General features: G+C 43.2%; 2 protein-coding genes across 2 annotated transcripts in view; one reads left to right on the top strand and one right to left on the bottom strand.

Annotated features, from left to right (window-relative positions):
* The window catches only part of LOC116979505 (serine-rich adhesin for platelets-like), a 1,930,096-nt gene that overhangs the window by 1,181,379 nt on the left and 728,272 nt on the right, over window positions 1-20,445 (top strand). The window lies entirely within an intron of this gene.
* The window catches only part of LOC116980023 (mucin-5AC-like), a 249,282-nt gene that overhangs the window by 103,397 nt on the left and 125,440 nt on the right, over window positions 1-20,445 (bottom strand). The window lies entirely within an intron of this gene.

Raw genomic sequence — 20,445 nt, 5'->3', positions numbered from 1 at the left:
ATATGTTAATCCAGCTATAGCCAAGATCATTCTCATAATCCTCCTCTGGACACTCTCCAAGACCAGCACATCTTCCTCAGATATGAGGCCCAAAACTGCTCATAATACCCCAAATGTAGTCTGGCCAGTGCCTTATAAGTGCCAGTACCTTTACCAAAATACCATCTTGGAAACTTTCCAATTGGTTTCAGGGCCCACCACAGCACAGAGTCTGCCTTGTTGAAGGCACATAATTACCTACTTCTCACCATTGACTCTGGCGACTGTGCAATCGTGCTCCTTCTCGACCTCAGCGCAGCATTTGATACTGTCGACCACAACATCCTAATTGACCGTCTCCGGGGTTGGTATTGATAGCACTGCCCTGAGCTGGTTCATCTCCTACCTCAAAGGTAGGAGGTTCTCTACTAACATAGGCAACTCTTTCTCCTCCCTAGCTGGCCTCTGTTGCAGGGTTCCACTAGGTTCCATCCTTGGCCTCATTCTCTTCTCCCTGTATATGCTCCCCTTAGGCCAAGTCATTCAAAGGCACGGCATTTCCTTCCATTGCTATGCGGACGATACACAACTCTATCTTCCCCTGAAGCCCAACAACCGATCAAATCTACTTAACCTTATCCACTGCCTCGAGGATATAAAGTGGTGGATGGCCCAGAACTTCCTCCAACTAAACGAGAGAAAGTCTGAGGTCATCCTTCTCGGCCCCTTGGACTCAATCAAAATGATAGCAGGCAGCCTAGGAAGCCTGACCCAATTACTCAAACCTCACGTCAAAAACCATGGCGTGATATTTGACTCAGCATTGAAATTTGACAAACAAGTCAATGCCGTAGTAAAAGCTAGCTTCTTCCAGCTTCGGACGATAGCTAAAATAAAACAATTCCTCCGTTTTTGACGACCTCGAAAAGATCATCTACACATTTATCTCCTCCCGCCTCGATTACTGCAACTCCCTTTACACTGGCATCAGCCAATCTTCCCTGTCCCGCCTGCAACTGGTCCAAAACGCCACAGCGAGACTCCTGATGGGCACCCGAAAAAGGGACCATATGACCCCGATTCTGGCCTCTCTCCACTGACTCCATGTGCAGTTCCGAATAAATTACATGACCCTTCTTTATGTTTACAAAGCCCTTAACGGGCTTGCCCCCACCTACATCAAAAGTCTGCTTACCCACCACACCACCTCCAGGACCCTCAGAACGGCCGTCTTGGGGTTACTGAATATCCCGCGGTCTAGGCATAAGCTCAGGGGCGACCGTGCCTTTGCAGTAGCAGCTCCTAGACTGTGGAACAGCATCCCTCTTCAATCAGAACTGCCCCCCCATCGACTCTTTTAAGTTGAGTCTTAAAACTCATCTTTACTCTCAAGCTTTTCTTGACGTCCTCTGAGGGAGGGCTATATTTATGTATTTATGTATGTACTTAGAACCAGTTGTATAACGTTAGTGCCTCCACCAATGTAAAGCACTTTGATCAACGAGAGTTGTTTTTTCAGTGTACTATAGAAATAAAAGTGACTTGACTTGATTCCTGGTTTTATATTCTGGTCCTCTCAAAATAAATGCATTTGTCTTCCTTACTGCTAATTCAACTTACAAATTAACCTTTTGGGAATCCTGCAACAACTCTCCACTTTACACCTCCAATTTTTGAATCCACTCGCCATTTTAAAAATTGTCCGTGCCTCATTCCTACTACCAAAGTACATGACTGCACATTTTTCTACACTGTATTCCATCTTCCACTTCTTTGCCCACTCTTCAAACTTGTTCAAGTCCTTTTGCAGAGTTTCTGGTTTCTCTACACTAACGGCCCCTTCACCTATCTTTGCATCGTCCATAAACATGGCCACAAAGCCATCAATCCCCCTCATCCAAATCATAGATATAAATCGTGAAGAGTAGCGGTGCCAGCACTGGCCCTTGTGGAACACCGCTAGTCACTGGCAGCCAACCAGAAAAAGCCTCCTTTATTGCCACTCTTTGCCTTCTGCAATTCAGCCAGCCTTCTATCAATGCTACTATGTTCATTATAATACCAAGGGATCTCATCTTCTTTAGCAGTCTCATGTGCGGCACCTTTTCAAAGGCATTTTGAAAATCTAGGTAAATAAAATCCACTGACTCTCCATTGCCTATCCTGCCATTTACTTCGACAAATAATTCCAATGGGTTCGTCAGGCAAGATTTCCCTTTCACTAAACCATGCAGACTTTGGCCTATTTTATTGTGTGCTTGTAAGTACTCAGACACCTCATTCTTTATAATGGACTCTAAAATCTTATGAACCACTGAAGTCATGCTAACCAGCCACAGTTTCCACTATTCTGCTTCGCTCCATTTTTTAACAGCAGAGTAATATTTGCAATTTTCCAGTCGTCTGGAGCCACTCATGATTCCATGCTGACTTTGGACTATATTATCATGTCAGTTAAAATACATGGCAGCATTCTCATGGCTACAATTGTCAATTGTGTAAAATGTCCCTGAAAGTCCAAGCTGAATTTAAATATTTGATTTAGATCTGCTGCTATTTTACAAACAAAGAAGCATCCATGATATTACAAATGATTAATGATTAATTGCCTAACTTATAATTAGATAATTTGACTATTTGCGTGCTGTTGCTACTTAGTCTATTGAAGTGATTACAATACCAATTGCTTTTCTAACTGACATCAACGTGTTAGGCAAGAAAATTATACCCCAGTTATAACCATATAACCATATAACAATTACAGCACGGAAACAGGCCATCTCGGCCCTTCTAGTCCGTGCCGAACACGTATTCTCCCCTAGTCCCATCTACCTGCACTCAGACCATAACCCTCCATTCCTTTCCCGTCCATATAACTATCCAATTTATTTTTAAATGATAAAATCGAACCTGCCTCCACCACCTTCACTGGAAGCTCATTCCACACAGCTACCACTCTCTGAGTAAAGAAGTTCCCCCTCATGTTACCCCTAAACTTCTATCCCTTAATTCTCAAGTCATGTCCTCTTGTTTGAATCTTCCCTACTCTCAGTGGGAAAAGCTTATCCACGTCAACTCTGTCTATCCCTCTCATCATTTTAAAGACCTCTATCAAGTCCCCCCTTAACTTTCAGCGCTCCAAAGAATAAAGACCTAACTTGTTCAACCTTTCTCTGTAACTTAGTTGCTGAAACCCAGGCAACATTCTAGTAAATCTCCTCTGTACTCTCTCTATTTTGTTGACATCCTTCCTATAATTAGGCGACCAAAATTGTACACCATACTCCAGAATTGGGCTCACCAATGCCTTGTACAATTTTAACATTACATCCCAACTTCTATACTCAATGCTCTGATTTATAAAGGCCAGCACACCAAAAGCTTTCTTTACCACCCTATCTACATGAGATTCCACCTTCAGGGAACTGTGCACAGTTATTCCTAGATCCCTCTGATCAACTGCATTCCTCAATTCACTACTATTTACCATGTACGTCCTTAAGACTCTATTTCTGTCATCAATTACAACAGTCTAATCTGGGATCCGTCTTTTTAACCCATGTTTAATGATGGGAGAGGCATTTGAAATTTGATCATTGAGTGCGTCACAGAGAAGACTGCTCTGGTGTTACCTTTGGCTTTACATGATGTATTATACAGACATAAGAAAGCAAATTAACACATACTTTTCTTTTCCTTGTGACCTATTCTGCTCTTGTAATATTTTCCTGACAACATGGTGCTGTTGCTATAGAATTGTTGAATGATACTCAACATATAACTGTGAGCTGATCGATGGTTGTGACGTCCCCGCCATCGAAGGGATCTACCGAAGTTGCTGCCTTAAATTGGCAGCCAACATCATTAAAGACCCAAACCATCCTGGCCACCAGGGGCGGAAAACCGGGGGGGGGGGGGGGGAGCAGAGGGGTCACGTCCCACCCCATGTTTTGAGAGGTAGGCGACATCCCCGCCAGGTTAACCTGCCTGGGCTTGCGGGAACTATGGCCAGCGCGGAGAAGTAGCGCTGGTATCCCGTCAGTCCAGACAGGGCTGCAGTTAACCCGGTGAGAATAGCAGTTGAGCTGCATTTAGCGCTGGATTGAGCCTCCGAAGCCTCGTGAGTGTGCGCATCTGCGCGCGGCCGCCAAAAAATTGTGTCCCCCGTCCCCTCCATGTTTTGATAGTGAGTTCCGTTCTTGCTGGCCACACACTCATTTCATCATTGCCATCGGGAAGAAGGTACAGGAGCCTGAAAACTGTAATGTCCAGGTTCAGGAACAGCTTCTACCCTTCAGGCTATTAACCACGACAACATATAAGCTCTGAACTACAACAGACTATTGTTATTTTTGCATTATATTTGATTATTTATTGAGTAGGTGTGCATGTGTATTTGTACTCACTGAACTTTTTTTCTCCCGTTATGTACTATGTTTACATATTGTGTTGTGCTGCAGCAAGAATTTCATTGTCCTATCTGGGACATATGACAATAAACACTCTTGACTCTTGGTTTGGGCTCTTTGAGGAATATTTGATTGATATTAAGATCAAGCATCATCTATTGTTTGGCACTCGTGCTGGTAATTAATGAATCATTTTAAAATCTGATCAGTGAATGCTGGTGCTGTATTATCCTAGTACCTGTTGTTTCGCTGCTTGTGGTGGACGTAGTCGATACTGTGGCAGTTGTTGTGCTTCGTTCTGAGAATGAAATGAAAATGTGACATTAATGGATATTGAAAGGGAACTGGACTCTTTTTGTTTTTTAACAAATATGTCAAGTGCAGTAGTGAAAGTTGAACTGACGAGAAGAAATGTTAACAAAGCATTCAACGAATAATTGGGTGGATAATATTTGGAGTTCTGATTAAATTTTGGTATGCGATTGTTTTCTTTGTGTTATGCATGGAATTGTCACTGAGCTATTGCACAATGTCTCATATAGTTGTCATCAACTGAGAATATTGAATTTGTGCCTGTAATTTTGATTGAGTATTTGCTGTTAACTGTAGAATTCTCATCCAGTGGATACCTGAATTGGCCAACTCTGTGTATTCCACCGCCTATAATTTCTTTGCACTAATCATTAACTCTTTCAAATTTCCATAGATATTTTGCATTTGGCTAGTTTCATTTTACTGTTGTTATTTATGGCCAGAATCATGGACAAAACTGAAATGTTTGATGATGTAGCCACAATCAAGAACTGAAATATTCACAAAAAATGAGTAGGGCTGGACTATACTTCTTGGATGAAAGGAGGCTGAATGTTGAACTTATAGAGGTGTACTAGACTAAGTGGGACCCGTTGGGTCCCATGTTCACACAGGAGGGCTGGTCCCCCGACGCAATACTCCACCTCTCCACCAATTCCAATATTGGTGGCCAGTGGGAGGGGGGTGGGGGCGGCTTTCTGGAGCGCTGGTATGGGTGTTGGCTGCAGTGACTACTGGTCTCCAGAGGGCTAGTGTGAACATTGTGGGCCAAATGGATTCTTGGGGTGGCAGCTCAGTCCCTCAAGCCTGATGTGCTGGCAGCTCACTCACAGCTACCAGTTGACTGGCTGGCAGTTGACTCACGGCTATTCCTTGAATTTTCATTTCAAACTGAGTGCTAGGCCACCAAATTCAAGTGCAGTTTCTTACCTCTTCGAGCAGGGTGCAAGGCCACCAAATTCAGGTTCAGTTTCCTACCACTTCAAACAGGGTGCAAGGCCACCAGATTCAAGTGCAGTTTCATACCATTTCAAGGATGGTGCAAGGCCACCAAATTCAAATGCAGTTTCATACCATTTCATGCAGGGTGCAATGACACCACATTCAAATGCAGTTTCATACCATTCTGTGCAAGGCCACCACATTCAAATGCAGTTTCATACTATTTCAAGCAGGGTGAAACCACCATAAAACCACCATAAAACCACACAGTAGACATTCAGTGTGTTCAGTTGATTCACAGCTCAGACAGAGTCGTGACCTCTCCATCCCCCATCATGCAGAGACTGAGCCACACCCACACTTCCGGGTTTTATAATCCCTCCCCCTCCCACCGGAAAAGGTGTGGCCTTCATGGCGTGATTGACTGGAGAGAGATTCTCAACATTTTTTAAACACTAATAACACTTTTGTTTTTCATTGATGGGAAAATCCTCTGCACCTGATGAGAGGAGGGGAACTGAGTAAGATGGTCAAAAATCACAGCCGTAAGCGGTAGCGTTTTATCTAAAATCAATAAAGTGCCAACAGGAAGTTGTCAAGTTTAGACAAACAACCATTTGTAGGCAGTGCCTTTTCACTTCAACCCAAACCCCCCAAACAGCCATTTGCAGGAAGTGCCTTTTCACTTCAACCCAAACCCCCCAAACAACCATATGCAGGCAATGCCTTTTTATTTCAAACCAACCATATTTTCATTTTCAAACCATATTAAGGGCACTCACAGTTGAGTTGACATGTGTTCAGTGTTATTCAGAGCTCAGAGAGATGGCTTCCTCCATCTTGCAGAGACTGAGTGAGGCACACCACTTCCTGGTTTTATAGTCCCTCCCCCCTCCCTCCAGCAGGGGCAGCAGATAGAATGGCATTTTAAAAATAAAACATTTATATATCACTGATTTTTCATCGATGGGAAAAATCCTCTGGTCCCAGAAGGCGGAGGGGGGCTCTGAGCATGGTGGCCAAAAATGACGGATGTAGGTGGCGGTGTTCTCTCGGATATCGCAGCACAGTGGGCCAAAATCGGTCAAGACCAGACTTTTAGTAATATAGATAAATTACATAGGAATAGATAGGATACGCTCTGAGTCGAAGGAAGGTTGACACAAGTTCTATTATTATTGCTCATTTTCCTTTGCCCCATTTTGTGTATGATGTAATTTATGGTACCTGTCCTTGTTGATGTAGACATCAAAAGAAAATTAAAAATTGACAACATATTTTTATTTTTCATGTGCCTTATTCTCCTCGTAATATTCCCCTGACTGCACTGTACTGTTTCAATTGTTAGAATTGTTCAATAATACACAACATACAACTGTGAACTGATCAATGGTTTGGCCATTTCAGGAACGTTGGTTGATATAATGATCACCATGTTATTGCATGGTTTCATGTCGTAGTCAACAACTGAAAATATTGTATTTGTGCATGCAGTTTTGATTGAGCATTTGCTGTTAAATTTAAAATTCAGCATCCATTAGTTACCTGAATTAATTGAACATTTCTGAGCAATCCACTGCACATAATATTTTTGCACAAGACATTAATTACTTCTAATTCCCACAGATATTTTGAACTTGGATAGTTTAATTGGACTGTTGTTATTCAAGGCAAGAACATTGGACAAAACTACAATCATTTTGAGGATGTAGCCCGTATGAACACCGGAAATAGATGTGAAAGTTGAGCAGTCTTGGACTTTATTTCTTGGATAAAATGAGGTTGAAGATACAACGACCTAACCTGGGATCCTGATATCTAGTGATGGAAGAGGTTTTTTGAAAATTTAATCAATGTTTAAATATGCCCAATAAAAACTGCCCTGTTTTTACCGTCAACTTTACATTATGCATCAAACAGGCATAAGAAAGCCTGTAATTACAGCAAGCTTTTTTTTTTTTTGCAATTTATTTTCCACTTGAAATATTCTCACCACCACTCTGCGCCGTTTTTATAGAATCATTTAATTATATTCAGCAAATAACTGCAAACTGATTGATGGTTTGCATTTTTTAGGGACATTGATTGATGTAAAGATCAAGCATCATCGATTGTTTGTCACGTGTTGGTAAGTAATGAATCATTTTAAAGTTTGATCAGTGACTGCTGGTGATGCATTATCCTAGTACCTGCTGTTTTGCTGCTGGTGGCGGACGTAGTCGGTGCAGTGGCAGTTGTTGTGCTTGGTTCTGAGAATGAAATGAAGATGTGACATCAATGGATATTGAAAGAAAATTGGACTCTTTTTGTTTCACAAATCATGTAAAATGCAGCAGCGAAAGTTGAACTGATGAGATGAAATGTTAAATGGGATGAAAGCAACCAATCAATAATTGGGTGGATAACATTTAGAGTTCTGACGAAACTTAAGAAACGCAAAAAACTTTGATATGGAATTATTTTCTCTGTGTTATGCATGGACTTGTCACTGTGCTATTACACAATGTATCATGCAGTTATCATCAACTGAAAATTTTGAATTTGTGCATACAGTTTTGATTGAGTAGTTGCTGTTATCTTTAGAATTCGCATTCATTAATTACCTGAATTAATTGGCCAACTCTGAGCCTTCCACCGCCTATAATTTAATTGCACTCAACATTCACTCTTTCTAATTTCCATAGATATTTTTAATTTGGCTGGTTTCGCTTTACTGGTGTTATTCATGGCTAGTATCTTGGACAAAACTACAATAATTTTGAGGATGTAGCCACAATCAAGAACTGAAATATTAGTAAAAAATGGGTGGGGTTGGACTTTATTTCTTGGATAAAAGGTTGATCTTATAGAGATGCATGAAATCATATGTGAATAGATAGAATAGGATACTCGCTGGGTCTCAGGAAGCTTCACACATGCAGAGAAATGTCAGTTAAAATGCATGGCAGCACTATCATGGCTACACTTGTGAATTGTGTAAAATGTCCCTGGAAGTCCAAGCTGACTTCAATTATTTGTTTTTTTCTATCTGATGCTGCATGTTAATATCATGCAATTATGTAAGTGGTAACTGGTACATTGGATCTGCTGCTATTTTGCAAACAAAGAAGCATCCACGATATTAACAAATATCACATCGGCATGGTGGCGAAGCGGTAGAGTTGCTGCCTTACAGCGCTTGCAGTATCGGCAACCAGGGTTCGATCCCAACTACGAGTGCTGTCTGTACGGAGTTTGTACATTCTCCCCGTGACCTGCGTGGCTTTTCTCTGAGACCTTCAGTTTCCCCCCCACACTTCAAAGACGTACAGGTTTGCAGGTAATTGGGCTTGGTATAAGTGTAAAATTGTTCCGTGTATGTGTAGGGTAGTGCTAATTTGCAGGGACTGCTGGTTGGTGTGGACTCGGTGGACCGAAGGGCTTGTTTGCGCGCTGTATCTCTAAACTAAACTAAGTAATAAATGATTAATTGCCTGACTTTTTCTGTCACCAATTAAATAGTTTTGTGTCGAGAGAGAAAAGATAAAATAAGAATTTGAGGGGATCTTTACATAGAGGGTGAACCACCGTGGGCAAATGGAGCTAGCGTCAATGGCTGACCATCCGTATTGGGCTGTTGAGACTATTTCCATTCTGTATCTTACAATTCCTCTCTGAGTCTAAGGCAGTTAGTCAGGACATGGGGTGGAAGATTGCAACCTTCATGTGGTCCGCCCTGTTTCGACTAATGCAAACTTACAAAATTCTTAAGGCCAGTTCATTAGCTATATTTAAGAGGGAGTTAGATGTGGCCCTTGTGGCTAAAGGGATCAGGGGGTATGGAGAGAAGGCAGGGATGGGATACTGAGTTGGATGATCAGCCATGATCATATCGAATGGCGGTGCAGGCTCTAATTGCAACACTTGTGAATTGTGTAAAATGTCCCTGGAAGTCCAAGCTGACTTAAATTATTATTTTTTTTCTATCTGATGATGCATGTTAACATCATGCAATTATGTAAGTGGTAACTGTTACATTGGATCTGCTGCTATTTTCTAAACAACGAAGCATCCACAATATTGACAAAAGATAAATGAATAATTCTCTGACATATTATTGACCTATTTGACTATTTGTATGATATTCCTACTTAAACTATTCGATTGATTACAATAGCGACTGCTTTTCTAACTGACATCAATGAGTTAGGCAAAAGATATTATAACCCACTTCTGTCATCACTTACAACAGCCTAATCTGGGATCCTCATGTTGAATCCTTTTTTTTGATAGGAGAGGCGCTTTATAAATTTGATAATTGAGTGCCTCACAGAGTAGATGGCTCTGCTGTTACCTCTGGATTTAAGTCGAAGCAGTTTTTGTGCTTGGTTTTGAGAATTAATATGAAGATGTGATCAATGGATTTTGAAAGGAAATGAATAGAAAATATGTGCAGGAGGAGGCCATTCGGCCCTTCTAGCCAGCACTGCCTTTCATTCGGAGGAGGAGCCATCTTGGGGAACGGCTGCTAACCAGCAGCCGTCCGTTTAATCCATTTTTGGTTCAGTTTTTAGTAAGTCTTGTCTTTCGTTTGTAGGAGAAATGGACTTCTTAATGTGGGGGGAAGGAGGTAATCTTACTTGTAGGACCCTACGTGGTCGGTGAGGCAGCTTTTTCTCCGGGCTGCCCGTCGACCCGTCCTCGTGACCTACCAGCGGGCTTGGAGCGCCATTTCCTGGCGGGTCCACCCAGCACCTCGAGTTCGGTGGCGGCACAGCGCTGGAGCGCTATCGTGGTGCGGAACGGGCGATGCCTTGCCTGGGTCGCCGCGCTGGATTGACGCGCTGGAGCTCCGGTGAGATGTGACCGCCGAGATCAACACCTCCGGGCTGCGGGTCTGTGGAGCGGAGCGGGCGGCGCCGTCTTTAACATCGGGAGCCTGGGAGCTCCAACCCGGTGCATCCCGGTCGGCTTCGGAAGCCGACAATCCCCTGCTAGGAAGCGGCCGTTCCAGGTGGCCCAGCCACTGTGAGGACTCTCCCGACGCCGGGGCAACTCCACCTGGCCAGAACGGCCAGGAACATCGGGCCTCCGTAGAGGCTATAGCGGTGGCCTCAAATAGGCCTGACTTCTGGGAGAACTGGGGTTAGGGACTGGACTTTGTGCCTTCCCTCACAGTGGTAACCATTGTGGGGGGATGATTTTTCTGTGTGTAGTTACTATGTTAGTCTGTGTCCAAGATGGCTGTCGGAAGAGAGAGTGGATGCTGGCGCGCTTTAGCTGCCGCTGCTCTCACTTCACATTGTGTTTTTTGATTTTTTTTGATTTTGTGTCTTTGGAGCGATTTCTATCTTTAATTTGTTTATTGATGATGTCCTTATTATTTATTTTTCTCCGACTATGTTTTTTTCTCTTCTGTTAATCTTTGTAAGGTGTCCTTGAGATTTGAAAGGCGCCCGAAAATAAAATGTATTATTATTATTATTATTATTGTGATCAAGGCTGATCGTAGACACTTGAAGGTAGACACAATCGTAGACAATTGAAGCTAGACACAAAGTGCTGCACTTATCACGTGATAAACGAGGGGTCGATTAACCAGTGGCCCGACCACCAGATGGCGCCACACATCCACAATATTACAAATGATGAATAAATAATTGGCTGACTTTTATTATTTGACTACTTGCATGATATTCCTACTTAAACAATTGGGTTGATTATATTAGTGACTGCTTTACAAAGTCAAATCAAGATGCTGGATAACAATATTCACTCTTTTTCTGTCATCAATTATGACAGCATTATTGATTGTAACGTGTTGACAAGTAAGATATATTTTTCAAGTTTGATCAGCGAATGATGGTGCAGCATTATCCTTGTACCTGTTGTTTTGCTGCTAGTGGCAGATGTAGTCGATGCAGTGGCAGTTGTTGTGTTTGGTCCCGAGAATGAAATGAAGATGTGACATCAATGGATATTGAAAGGAAATTATACTCTTTTCATGAAGCAGGGAAAAGTAAACTGACGAGAGAATGCATATTTGCAACATGATATCATGTAAGTGATATCCGGCTGCAGGGGATAGTGTGCTATTTTGCAAACATAGAATTATCCATGTGATATCAATGGATATTGCTATTGAAATGGAAAGTAATATGGACACATCGTTTCATAAAGCATGTAAAGTACAGCAGGGGAAATTAAACTGATAAGAAGAAATGTTTCCAAGAATCCAACATGGTTAACATTGGGAGTATTGATGAAAATTAGGAATCATGAAAAATAATTTAATGGAATTTTTAAATCTGTGTTATGCATGGCATTGTCACCTTGTTATTGCACAACATTTAATGTAGTTGTCTTCAAATGAAAATATAGAATTTGTGCATGCAACTTGAATTAAGCGTTTCCTGTTAGAATTAACATTATCTGTCTATAATTACCTTGAATTCTGAACAATCAATGATGTGTAAACCATTTTTTGCACGTCATTAACACGTCCAAATATCTGAAATTTGGCAGTCATTTTACTGATGTAATTCCTGGCCAGCACTTTGGAGAAAACTGCAATACGTTTGTGGATATAACCGACATAAAGAGCTGAATTATACACAAACGTTGAGCAGGCTTTAATTTATTTCCTGGACTGAAGGAGGTTGAAGGTTGATCTTACAGAAGTGTATGTCATATGGAAATAGAAGTGTGAATGAACAGAGTCTTAACCCAGTTTCGGTATTTAGTAATTTTGGGCATAGATTTAAGGTGAGAGGGAAAAGATGCAATAAGAACACGAGGAGATGTTTTTTCACAGAGGGTGATGAGAATATGGAGCAAGCATCCACATAAAGTGGGTGAGGCTGGACCAATGATATTATTTAAAAGAGATTTGGACAGGTGCATGAAATGGAAAGTGTTAGAGTGATATGGAATGATCGTGGGCAAATGGAGCTTGCTTCAATGGCTGATCATCCGTGGCTTGGACCTATTGGGCCTGAGAGAATTCTTTCATTCTGTGTGACATAATTGCTTTGTGAGACTAGTGAAGGTTGACAAGACGGTCTCCACATACCTTGACTCCATCCTATCCCCCTTGGTCAAATCCCTCCCCACCTATGTTCTAGACACCTCAGACACTCTCCGCCGCCTCCACACATTCCACTCTCTGGGCCCTCACCCCCTCATCTTCACCATGGATGTCCGGTCACTCTACACCTCCATCCCCCACCAGGATGGCCTCGGAGCCCTCCGGTTCTTCCTCGACCAGAGGAGCAACCTATACCCAGCCACTGACACTCTCCTCCGCTTAGCGGAGTTGGTCCTCGCCCTCAACAACTTTACATTTGACTCCTCCCATTTCCTCCAAACACAAGGCGTAGCTATGGGCACACGCATGGGCCCCAGCTACGCCTGCCTCTTTGTCGGGTACGTTGAACAATCCATGTTCGAGACGTACCAGGGCCCCATCCCCGACCTCTACCTCCGTTACATTGACGACTGCTTTGGCGCCACCTCCTGCACCTACACACAACTGACTGACTTCATCCACTTCACCACCAACTTCCATCCGGCACTCCAATACACCTGGACGATTTCCGACACGTCCCTACCATTCCTCGACCTCACCATCTCCATCGCAGGGGACAGACTCCTGACCGACATACATTACAAACCCACTGACTCACATGGCTATCTGGACTACATGTCTTCCCACCCTGCCCCCTGTAAAGACTCCATCCCCTACTCCCAATTCCTCCGCCTACGCCGCATCTGTTCCCAGGATGAGACATTTCATACCAGGGCATCGGAAATGTCCTCGTTCTTCAGGGAACGGGGATTCCCCTCCGCCACCATAGATGAGGCTCACACCAGGGTCTCATCCATACCCCGTAACACTGCTCTCTCTCCCCATCCCCGCACACGCAACAAGGGCAGAGTCCCTCTGGTCCTCACCTTTCACCCCACCAGCCGGCAAATACAACACATAATCCTCCGCCATTTCCGCCACCTCCAACGTGACCCCACCACTCGCCACATCTTCCCATCTCCCCCCATGTCTGCCTTCCGCAAAGACCACTCCCTCTGCAACTCCCTCGTTAATTCTTCCCTTCCTTCCCGCACCACCCCCTCCCCGGGCACTTTCCGTTGCAACCGCAAGAAATGCAACACCTGTCCCTTCACCTCCCCCCTCGACTCCATTCAAGGTCCCAAGCAGTCGTTCCAGGTGCGACAAAGGTTCACCTGTATCTCCTCCAACCTCATCTACTGCATCCGCTGCTCTAGATGTCAGCTGATTTACATCGGTGAGACCAAGCGTAGGTTGGGCGATCGTTTCGCCGAACACCTCCGCTCAGTCCGCAATAACCTACCTGACATCCCAGTGGCTCAGCACTTCAACTCCCCCTCCCATTCCCAATCTGACCTCTCTGTCCTGGGTCTCCTCCATTGCCAGAGTGAGCAACAGCGGAAATTGGAGGAACAGCACCTCATATTCCGTCTGGGGACCTTGCGTCCTTATGGCATTAACATAGAATTCTCCCAATTTGGCTAGCCCTTGCTGTCTCCTCCCCTTCCTTAACCCTCTAGCTGTCTCCTCCCACCCTCCCATCCGCCCGCCCTCGGGCTCCTCCTCCTCCTCCCCTTTTCCTTCTTTCTTTCCCCCACCCCCCATCAGTCTGAAGAAGGGTTTCGGCCCGAAACGTCGCCTATTTCCTTCGCTCCATAGATGCTGCTGCACCCGCTGAGTTTCCCCAGCAATTTTGTGTACCTTCGATATTCCAGCATCTGCAGTTCCCTTTTGAACAAGGTTGACAAGACATTTGATCATTATTTCCAAATATCCCTTACACAGATTTGGAGAACGAGCAGTAATTTATGTTACCTGTCTCTGTTAATATTGATTCTGTTGAAAAAGAGGTCAACATTGTACTTTGGTCTGTGAATGTGCTTTCTCCTGTGGTTGTAGAAATTGTCGAATCTTCACATTTGCAGAGAAATATCAGTTAAAATACATGGCTACACTTATAAAATGTCCCATGATGTCAAAGAAGATATTATTATTTATTTATCTAATGATGCATATTAACATCATACAATCATGTAAGTGGTAACTGGTAAATTTGATTTGCTACTATTTTCCAAAATGAATAAGCATCGATGATATTAACAAATTTTTAAATGAATAATTGCCTGACATTCATTATTGGCTTATATGACTACTTGCATGATATTCCAACATAAACTATAACTGATGAGATTTAATGTTACCAAGAATTCAACAAATATTTTTATGGATAATATTTTGTGTTCTGAAGGTTTTTTCAGTGGTATTCTATGCATTGTTTTTCTCAGTGGTATTTTATGCATTATCACCAGGTTATTGTCCAATGTTTAATTTTGTCATTTTTAAATGAAAGTATTACATTTGTGCAAGCAAATTTGATTGAGCATTAGCTCTTAGATTTATCATTATTTACCCATAGTTATCTGAATAATCTGGCCCATCAACTGCCTGAAAATGTTTTGGCACAAGTCTTTTGGCATTAACTCTTCCTAATGTCCCTAGCCATTGGAATTTGTCTAGTTCATTTTATTATTATTCTTCGAGGTCAGCACTTTGTACAAAAGGGCAATATTTTTGAGGATAAAACAAGTATAAAGAGCTGAGCTATACACAAACGTTGAGCAGGCTTTACTTAGAAACATAGATAGAAACATAGAAACATAGAAAATAGGTGCAAGTGTAGGCCATTCGGCCCTTCGAGCCAGCATCGCCATTCATTGCGATCATGGCTGATCGTCCCTTATCACTAACCCGTGCCTGCCATCTCCCCATATCCGTTGACTCCACCAGCCCCTAGAGCTCTATCTAACTCTCTCTTAAATCCATCCAGTGATTTGGCCTCCACTGCCCCCTGTGGCAGGGAATTCCATAAATTCACAACTCTCTGGGTGAAAACGTTTATTCTCACCTCAGTCTTAAATGACCTCTCCTTTATTCTAAGACTGTGACCCCTGTTTCTGGACTCGCCCAACATTGGGAGCATTTTTCCTGCATCTAGCATGTCCAGTCCTTTTATAATTTTATATGTTTCCATAAAATACCCCCTCATCCTTCTAAACTCCAGTGAATACAAGCCTAGTCTTTTCAATCTTTCCTCATATGGCAGTCCCGCCATCCCAGGGATCAATCTTGTGAACCTCCGCTGCACTGCCTCAATCACAAGGATGTCCTTCCTCAAATTAGGAGACCAAAACTGCACACAATACTCCAGATGTGGTCTCACCAGAGCCCTATACAACTGCAGAAGAACCGCTTTACTCCTATACTGAAATCCTCTTGTTATGAAGGCCAACATTCCATTAGCTTTCTTCACTGCCTGCTGTACCTGTAAGCCAACTTTCAGTGACCAGTGTACAAGGACGCCCAGGTCTCGCTGCACCTCTCCCGTTCCTAACCCAACCCCATTGAGATAATAATCTGCCCCCTTGTTTTTGCCGCCAAAGTGGATAACCTCACTTTATTTCTTGGATTGAAGGAGTCTAAAGGGTGAACTAATAAAAGTGTATAAATCATATGGAGATAGAGGTGTGAGCTATAGGGAGAGGTTAAGTAGGCTGGGTGTCTATTCCATGGAGCGTAGGCAAATGAGGGGAGATCTTATAGAGGTATACAAATCATATTTTGTGGATTGAAGGAGGCTGAAGGTTAATATTATAAAAGTGTATTAATCATATGGAAATAGAAGTGTGAATGAACAGTCTTTATCCAGGTTGGGTATCTAGTACAGGAGGGCACAGTATTAAGTTGAGAGGGAAAAGATATAATAACAAACTGAAGGGATGTTTTTCACAGAGGGTGATGAGTATATGGAGCAAGCATCCAGATGAAGTGGTTGAGGCAGGAACAATGATATTATTTAAAAGAGATTTGAACAGGTGCATGGATTGGGAAGTTGTAGGGTAGACAGAGGCCCGAGAGCCGTCGGAGAGGTCGCAGAGGGAGGAGCTACACCCAAGCAGTAGGATTTAAACTCGAGTGCGGGGCTTGTTGCTTACAGAGGCCCGAGAGCCGTTGGAGCGGTCGCAGAGGGAAGACCCAAATCTGCAACGTTCCATTCGCATTTCAAAACAAGTGGGCTTGAGACAGCCGCTGATTGGTGGAAGCAGACAAGAGGGAGCAGCTGATTGGGAGTCAGATCCCTGCTGATTGTATTGTATTGTAGCAGTTTGTATTGTGTTGTACTTTGTATTGTATCCTAAGTAAGAGGGGAGTATGAGTGCCAGGGCAGTTTACTGTTCTGGATGTCAGATGTGGGAGGTCAAGGAATCTGATAGCCTTCCAGACGTCCACATCTGCGCCAGGTGTGTCGAGATGGGGCTCCTAAGGGACCGTATTAGGAACCTGGAGCAGCAGCTCGATGACCTCTGTCTGGTCAGGGAGAGTGAGGAAGTCATTGAGAGGAGTTACATAGAGGTGGTCACTCCAAGACCACAGGAGGCAGGCAAGTGGGTCACGGTTAGGAGGGACAAGGGGCACAGGCAGGGACTAGAGAGTACCCCGGTGGCTGTACAACTTGACAATAAGTACTCCTGTTTGAGTACTGTTGGGGGGGACAGCCTACCTGGGGGTAGCAACAGCAGCCGAGCCTCCGGTACAGAGACCGGTCCTGTTGCTCAGAAGGGTAAGGAAAAGAAGAGGAGGGCATTAGTAATAGGGGACTCTATAGTTAGGGGGTCAGACAGACGATTCTGTGGACGCAGTCGGGAGAACCGGTTGGTAGTTTGCCTCTCTGGTGCCAGAATCTGGGATGTGTCTGAACGTGTCCAAGATATCCTGTAATGGGAGGGAGAGGAGCCCGAGTTCATGGTACATATAGGTACCAATGACATAGGTAGAAAAACAGGAGAGGACCTGAAAGGAGAATTTAGGGTGTTAGGAGGAGAGTTAAAGAGAAGGACCGCAAAGGTAACTATCTCGGGAATACTGCCTGTGCCACGCGACAGTGAGAGTAGGAACGGAGCGAGGTGGAGGATAAATGCGTGGCTGACGGGCTGGTGCAGAGGGCAGGGATTCAAGTTTCTGGATCATTGGGACCTCTTTTGTGGAAGGTGCGACCTGTACAAAAAGGATGGGTTGCACTTGAACCCGAGGGGGACAAATAACCTGGCGGGGAGATTTGCAAAGGCTACTGAGGAGACTTTAAACTAGAACGGTTGGGGGGAGGGACTCAAATAGGGAAAGCTAGTAGTCAGTGTGTGAGGCAGGAGGCAGAGAAGGGTAGCACGCAGACACAAAATGTAGGGGAGAAAGAAGAAAAAGATAATAAACAGAGAATACGAGGGGGTGGGTTTCTTAAATGTCTATATTTTAATGCTAGGAGCATTGTAAGAAAGGTGGATGAGCTTAGAGCTTGGTTTGACACCTGGAAGTATGATGTTGTGGCGATCAGTGAAACATGGTTGTAGGATGGCTGTGATTGGAAGCTAAATATTCCAGGATTTCTTTGCTTCAGGTGTGATAGAATTGGAGGGGCAAGAGGTGGAGGTGTTGCATTGCTTGTCAGGGAAGATATTACAGCAGTGCTTTGGCAGGTTAGATTAGAGGGCTCGTCCAGGGAGGCTATTTGGGTGGAACTGAGAAATGGGAAAGGTGTAGCAACACTTATAGGGGTGTATTATAGACTGCCTAATGCGGAGTGCGAATTGGAAGAGCAAATATGTAAGGAGCTCGCAGATATTAGCAGTAAGCACAAGATAGTGATTGTGGGAGATTTCAATTTTCCACACATAGACTGGGAAACACATTCTGTAAATGGGCTGGATGGTTTGGAGTTTGTAAAATGTGTGCAGGACAGCTTTTTTGCAGCAATACATAGAGGTACCTACGAGAGAAGGGGCAGTGCTGGACCTCCTGTTAGGAAATGAGACAGGTCAGGTGGCGGAGGTATGTGTTGGGGAACATTTCAGGTCCAGTGATCACAATACCATTAGTTTCAATATAATTATGGAGAGGGTCAGAACTGGACCTAGGGTTGAAATTTTTGATTGGAGAAAGGTTAACTTTGAGAAGATGCGAAAGGATTTAAAATGAGTGAATTGGGACATTTTGTTTTATAGGAAGGATGTGGTGGAGAAAAGGAGGACATTTAAAGATGAAATTTTAAGAGTACAGAATCTTTATATCCCTGTTCGGTTGAAAGGAAATAGTAAAAATTGGAAAGAGCAATGGTTTTCAAGGGAAATTGGACACTTGGTTCGGAAAAAGAGAGAGATCTACAATAATTATAGGCAGCATGGAGTAAATGAGGTGCTTGAGGAGTATAAAGAATGTAAAAAGAATCATAAGAACAAAATTATAAAAGCTAAAAGAAGATATGAGGTTCCTTTGGCAAGTATGGTGAAAGTAAATCCAAAGGGTTTTTACAGCTATATTAATAGCAAAAGGAAAACGAGGGATAAAATAGGTCCATTAGAGAGTCAGAGTGGACAGCTACAGTATCTGCAGAGCCAAAAGAGATGGGGGAGATATTGAACAATTTATTTTCTTCGGTATTCACCAAGGAGAAGGATATTGAATTATGTGAGGTAAGGGAAACAAGTAGAGTAGCTATGGAAACTGAGATTCAAAGAAGAGGAAATACTGACACTTTTGAAAAATTTAAAAGTGGATAAGTCTCCAGGTCCTGACAGGATATTCCCTAGGACATTGAGGGAAGTTAGTGTAGAAATAGCAGGGGCTATGACAGAAATATTTCAATTGTCATTAGAAACGGGAATAGTGCCGGAGGATTGGCGTACTGCGCAGGTTGTTCCATTGTTTAAAAAGGGTTCTAAGAGAAAAACTACCAATTATAGACCTGTTAGTTTGATGTCAGTGGTGGGCAAATTAATGGAAAGGATACTTAGAGATAATATATATATAAGCATCTGGATAAACAGGAACAGTCAATGTGGATTTGTGCCTGGAAGGTCATGTTTGACTAATCTTCTTGAATTTTTTGAAGAGGTTACTCGGGAAATTGATGAGGGTAAAGCAGTGGATGTTGTCTATATGGACTTCAGTAAGGCCTTTGGCAAGGTTCCTCATGGAAGGTTGGTTAAGAAGGTTCAATTGTTGGGTATTAATGGTGGAGTAGCAAGATGGATTCAATAGTGGCTGAATGGGAGATGCCAGAGAGTAATGGTGGATGGCTGTGTGTCAGGTTGGAGGCCGTTGATTAGTGGGGTGCCACAGGGATCTGTGTTGGCTCCACTGTTGTTTGTCATGTACATCAATGAGCTGGATGATGGTGTGGTAAATTGGATTAGTAAGTATGCAGATGATACAAAGATAGGTGGTGTTGTGGATAATGAAGTAGATTGTCAAAGTCTACAGAGAGATTTAGGCCATTTGGAAGAGTGGGCTGAAAGATGGCAGGCGGAGTTTAATGCTGATAAGTGTGAGGTGCTACATCTTGGCAAGACAAATCAAAATAGAACGTACATGGTAAATGGTACTGAGTTGAGGAATGCAGTTGAACAGAGGGATCTAGGAATAACTGTGCACAGTTCCCTGAAGGTGGAATCTCATGTAGATAGGGTGGTAATGAAAGCTTTTGTTGTGCTGGCCTTTATAAATCAGAGCATTGAGTATAGAAGTTGGGATGTAATGTTAAAATTATACTGAGGCCAATTCTGGTGTACAATTTTGGTCACCTAATTATAGGAAGGATGTCAACAAAATAGAGAGAGTACAGAGGAGATTTACTAGAATGTTGCCTGTGTTTTAACAACTAAGTTACAGAGAAAGGTTAAACAACTTAGGTCTTTATTCTTTGGAGCG

This window comes from Amblyraja radiata, chromosome 13 (assembly GCF_010909765.2).
Source record: "Amblyraja radiata isolate CabotCenter1 chromosome 13, sAmbRad1.1.pri, whole genome shotgun sequence".
Lineage (NCBI taxonomy): Eukaryota > Metazoa > Chordata > Chondrichthyes > Rajiformes > Rajidae > Amblyraja > Amblyraja radiata.
This window is presented reverse-complemented; position numbering and strand designations above follow the sequence as displayed.